This window comes from Lolium rigidum, chromosome 4 (assembly GCF_022539505.1).
Source record: "Lolium rigidum isolate FL_2022 chromosome 4, APGP_CSIRO_Lrig_0.1, whole genome shotgun sequence".
Lineage (NCBI taxonomy): Eukaryota > Viridiplantae > Streptophyta > Magnoliopsida > Poales > Poaceae > Lolium > Lolium rigidum.
In genome coordinates, this window is record NC_061511.1 from 212,860,684 (window position 1) to 212,866,902 (window position 6,219).

Below are 6,219 nucleotides of genomic sequence, written 5' to 3' on the forward strand. Positions count from 1 at the left end.
CAACGCATGAACAACCGAGGGTACGCCCATGTAGATCGAAAGAAATAAGATGACGATGGTCATAAGTTCGAGTGCAAACCATTGTGAAGTCTCGCTTGGTATCTTGAGCTTCACTAGATGCTAAAACCCTATGAACCAATGGAACACTACTACAGTGTTAAAGAACAACATTGACAATGCTACAAACATTGTGAAAACGGTCACGCTTGTACATATATAGGACCCACTTCAGGATCGAGAAGCTTATCTTCTATTCTATCACATCCAAAAAAAATAGCAGTTGGGTTTTACGAACTTGGCGCTTGGCAACGTGTCTGTAATGGCAAGAAAATTGAGCACGCCACCAGATTTGCAATTGACCAAAATAGCACATGAAACGCATAGCATGTGAGGATGTTTCGTTGAGCATTATTGCCAAAGATAGCATACCTAGATACTCCGAGTAGCATACAAAAGGGTATCTCGAAAAAATATAAGTGGTTGGCCTAGGAGGGGCCGCCATCCTCACCATCACTGATCCAAGCACCACCGCCTGCAAGTACTCATCAACCAGGCAAACATAAAGAGAAGTGGTTTTGGGTTTCAAACATGAAAATTTCAAAAACCTCCCAAAAGCTTCATTTTAGAGTGACTAAGAAGGATACAGGCTTCCCTTTTTCATTTTCATGTTTTAAACTTGTTTAAATCTTGGTCAAATCTAGGATTTGATCAAGATTCAAATGGGCATAAAAATTTAGAAAAATCAAAAGAATGAAAAACCAAAGCACATAGCATTCTTATGTCATAACAACCTAATCGAAGTGTTAAAAAATTATTTTGTTTTTATTGTATGATCGACGCAATGTATGATATATCACGCAGCACGGGTGCATTAGTTCTGAACACGACAAGTCGGGTGATCTCGATGTCCGTATCTACTAACAACAGCTACTACAACTCTCCACCTCGTGACAACGGCTTCTAAAAACCCCTCATCTTTATGGGTCCATGTCGCCTCCGGACTACGGTGTCGGCATCAGCGTTGCGATGATGCCATGCAACAATATCAGGATAGCGTTGCTGACATGGCTCCTCATCGCGGCCGGAATAGCGAGGATCGGTTTTGCAATTATGATGCATGTGCAACTGGAGGCTGAAGAGGGTTCAGATGACAAAAAAAAAGGCTTTCCGATTTGGCAATCTAAGCCTTATCTTCAAATACTAGGTTCTTTAGAGCGAGTGTTGTTAGAGGCCAGCCTGCAATTTGTACCTGCCGTGCAATGAAATACCACCGGAATCTTCTAGACCTCTCCTTTGTGCAAAAAAAAAAGATTAGGCAGAATTGGCAAAATAAGGTAATATATAGTAATTTTTTCCTTTGGAAAGATATATTTGCCACATTTAATTGTAATCCGATTTGGCCATCCTAGTACTACTACTTAACCGCGTTCGTGGATCTTGCCATCAACGTTTGCGTCTTTGATTCTAAGTAGTACCGTTGAGCGGAGGCTGATGAACGGAGAGGAAGCCGCTGGCGGAAGAGATGGTGACGGCCCATAGGGCGGGGCAGAGGGGCACTCGGGCCCCTAGGAGCTAGGGTCCCCAACCTAAGATTAGTTTATGTACTTAGTACACTTATAAGTACTATACTAAACATTAACAACTTTGTTTTTTCTCTGTTTTTTGGATTCAATTCAATTTTTGCCTATCTTCCATGCCGACACGTGTTTAAATTTGCTACATTGCTGTTTCGTGTGTATTTCTAGGGTGTCTTGCAGTTCCTGAGTATTTTGACTAGGCGTGGTTGTTTCTTCGGTGTTTGCTTTTGGGCTCTAGAAGACTCCCGTCGAGTCACACGTCCTCCTTCCTCTTCCTCTTCCCATGCCCCGAATTCTTCCTCGCGCAACTTATTTCGTGGCATGGCCGGTGGACTTGCTTGTCCTCCGATGCCGTGATCATCACCGAGGCGCTCGCGTCCCCCAACGTGCCCACACCGAGCGGCCGATGCGTCTCCAAGCATCTCCCTTTCCATAGAGTGAACAAGAGGCGAAAAGGAGGCGTTTTGGGAGGATGTGTGCCCCGCCGGCGAGATTACGGTTCCCTTCGTCTCCGGCGGCCGCTTTGGCGACGTGAGGTTGCGGGGAAACCAGATCTCTGCTCGGTTGGGGAATTAGGGCCACTGTGTCGGTGCGGATGTCGCCGTCGAGGAAGATACGGAGGTGCTCCGCTTTGTCGCTTCCGAGGACGGCTTCTCTTAGGGCAGTGCACACGTCGTCGGGATCCACTCCGCCATCAAAGAGGTCGTCATGCAAGACCTATCCATCGGCGTCAGTTCCGACGACGGGGCCACTGCTTTCGGGATATCCCTCCATGTAGGTAGTATGGCTCCGCCTGCTCTGTCTTCATCAGTATCTGTCGAGCCTGCTTCGTCGGCCGACGGCCGCCCATTCACCTTCGCGCGTGCCGTCGAAATCCACCTCGCCATCAAAGAGGTCGTCGTGCAGGACCTATACGCCGACGCCGGCTCCGACGATGGGGCCACCGCTTTTGAGCTCTCCCTCTGTGTAGGCGTCATGGCTCTGCCTTCATACGCTTCATACGACGCCGGCCGCCCGTTCACCGCCATCGGTTAATGCCGACGAGGAGGAGGATATGCACTCCTGTGGGGAACTGCCCAGACGATGACATCGCGAACAACTCATCCGCTCTGCCTAATTCTGCCGAGATCCTCAACAATTGGGACGCCGAGTTCGTCAAGATCCACCACGCCTGCTCCCTTCATATTTTCCTCTAGATTCCTTGTCTTCATCTTTGTTCGAGATTACTTTTTTCCTCTGATCAGAGTCCCATGTGTGTATGGTTGATGTATTTGACATTGAATTTTTTTTGCATCATCTTTTTTCAATATGGGAAAATTTTCCACACGTATTTTCCAGCATTTGCTGAAACACACCGCTCGATTATATCTTTGCCAGGTACCATTATAATTATGTGACACATTTGCAAGAACATACCATCTGGCTAAAAATGGAAAGTTTTTCACTTTGTCTTCAAAACCAGTCATCCCAGGAAAAGTGAAAAAACTTCTCTTTTAGTCAGGATATGAGGAACTTTGTTGTTTCGGCTGAAGATATTCAAATTGGCTCTTGAAAGGTATGAATTGGAGTTTGAGAGAAAAAAAATGAACTTTGATTGCTTAGGTTTTGTTTTAATCCCATTTACTGGTCTGGTGTTGTTTTAGAAATTTTGATAGTGTCTTGCTATTTTTCATGAACATAAGGAACACGAGAAGATATGTGTGCTAAAGGAAGGCCGGGTATCTACTTTCAGTACTAAAAGTAGATACCCTACATCGCCCCCCTCCATGCTATCAAATGCATATCTTTTTTCTGGTCTATCTTTTTTTGGTGACCTTAGATTTTGAGAAGAGGAAAGGGCAAGGATCACAAGGTGACTGTTGTTGTTTTCTCTCACGAATCAAGAATCAAGATCGTACGAGGTGACCGTTATTTTTCTCACAACTTACTTTTTTCATATATATCATTGCCCAGAACAAGATGCAGTTCTTTTCCTTGGTACCTAATTCAGCCTATGTATATTATCTGAGTAATCAACACATTATATGCAAACCAGCTAGCTTATGTGTCTACATTATTTGAGTAAATACTCTGTTACAGCTCTTGTGTTTAAAAGAGAGGAAAAAAGATACACTTAATGGAAATTGCATTCTCATTTCCGATTTTTGTTATGGTACCAATTTTCCTGGGAAGTTGGATAATATTGCACCCTCGGCTTTTCACTGTTTAGCATTAGACATCTACATGGAGTTTAATTTTAGTTCCATCTACTATTTTGGTGGAAACAATGATGAATCTCAGCTTTTCATTTGCAGTCTATGATATTTGTGCATACATACCTTTTCGATCTATATTTTTCTATGTGTTAGTCTATATCTTTGGCATGAAATATTCTGCGCTACTCTTTTGCTATTACTCTTCAAATTGCTCTTAAGACACTATTTAATGACAAATTTCACGAAGTAGTCTTACAGTTTTCCTTTGTTTTTGCTGATAGAATTATTAAGATTTTAAATTGGTGCAACAAACTATTTTTTGTCGTGTGTACATTTTACCTAATTTTATTACTAAAAGGATAGGATTCTATGTCAAACAAGCTTAATCAATTGATTTATGTTTATTTTTCATCTCTGATTTGTTCTCATGTAACAATAAATTTGTTGGTAGATGACATATACTAGAGGGAAAGCTCTTGCTTCTTAGATTTCCAAGGTATTATCCAGCATTAGATAATCTGGGGAGCTCGGAGAGACAATCCCTATCCCACACCCCTGCATAGGCATACTCCTTTCCCATATGAATAGATAGTGCATCTAGGATGCACTGTAATATGACTAGAATCTCCAGTTGTGATAGGGAGATCATTAGCATTTCCTTTCAATGATATGCATGAGTAGATACAGTTAGATCGAGCTATATGAACATATGGCACTGGTACATATGGGATGCTGTGTTATATGACCAAAATTCTTAATTCTGATATGGAAACTACTAGCATCTTATTTTTCATTATATATGCATGAGTAGATATAGTACAGACCTACCTATGAGAACATGGTATAAAATTTGATTCTCTTCTTATGTGTCCCACTGATTACCTTAATGATATTCTAATTTAACATATATCAAGATTTATGTCTGCTAATCGAGCCAATTTAACAAATATTTAAGGTTTTTGAAACCTGGTCAAGGATTTCTTTAAGTGTTCTATCCACTTTTAGCTTGATTCATCTCCCATGCCATGTATGTATTTACTCATCCGCCCTGCCTGATTCTGCCGAGATCCTCAACAATTGGGACGCCGAGTTCGTCAAGTGGTTGATGTATTTTACATTGAAATTTTTTTTCATCATCTTTTTTCAATATGGGAAAATTTGGACGCCCGAGTGCCCATGGTGAAGCGGTTATGTGTAACTTCTCTAGTACTACATCGATCAGAGAGAGTTGGATCAAGTAGATACGTATGCTTTTCCAAAGGAGAAGAGAAAAAACTGACCCATCTAGAGTAGAGTTGGAGCTGACGTCCACGCAGCGCCGCCTGTTGGCAGGAGAAATCGTCAAGGGTGGGGACGTACGTGTAGAGGATCTTCTACGCACCTGCCCGTCCATGGCCATGGCTATCTCCTCTCCTCGACGACGCCAAAGTAACTTCTCCAGTACTAGATCGATCAGAGAGAGTTGGATCAAGTAGATACGTATGTTTTTCCAAAGGAGAAGAAAAAAAACTGACCCAACCAGAGTAGAGTTGGAGCATGACGGCCACGCAGCGCCGCCTGTTGGCAGGAGATCTCGTCAAGGGTGGGGACATACGTGTAGAGGAGCTTCTTCGCGCCTGCCCGGCCATGGCCATAGCTATCTCCTCTCCTCGCCTCGCCGACGCCAAAGTCCAAAGTCACAAGTCACACACGATACCCGCACGCGGTGTATGACAATGAACTTGTACTTATAGTGAGGATGGCTGGTTCAAATTTTGACAAAGGTAAAATGTTGAGCGGGAAGGAGATACTTACTTTTCAGTTCTCTCCTCTGCTCCTAGCATTGTTGGTGAGTTGTTTTAGGGAAAGCAAACGCCCCGGTAGATTAGGTAGTAATTATGTGAGCCAGAATACGAGCGGCCGGCCATGTACACGGTGGGAGTAATTGCTAGTGCGGATCTCCATAATTTTTTCTCTATGCAGTATCCTTTCTCCGTTGGGTTGGGTTAATATCAGTGAGTCCAAAAATGTAATTCATGTATACTCAAAAACCGTTCGTATGGATGGATTAATTGGAACATCTTTAATTTTCCATTATGCCACCTAGTAATTTCATGAGCTGACATAGGGGATCGGTAAATCTTCTCTAGATGATGCATGACCTCGTGAAACATGGGCTACAGCAGTTTAGTATGCCGATAATTGGGAACCATGAATCATTCAATCGAGTTTACCAAGTCAGAGCACCCTATCCTTTTGTTGTTGAAATCCCGGATTAATAGGACATGTCCGCGAGATCGAGGAGGAACATGACGGATCAGTTTTAGAAACTAGTTCTAGATCAATTTTTATTCCATATTAATCTACATTTTAGCTTTTAGTCATTAAAAACATAGAAAATGAAGTGGAACTTGCTCTCTCTATTGGATGTCACTACTTTCCACGTAGCTTGGATTGGTTGAAATAGT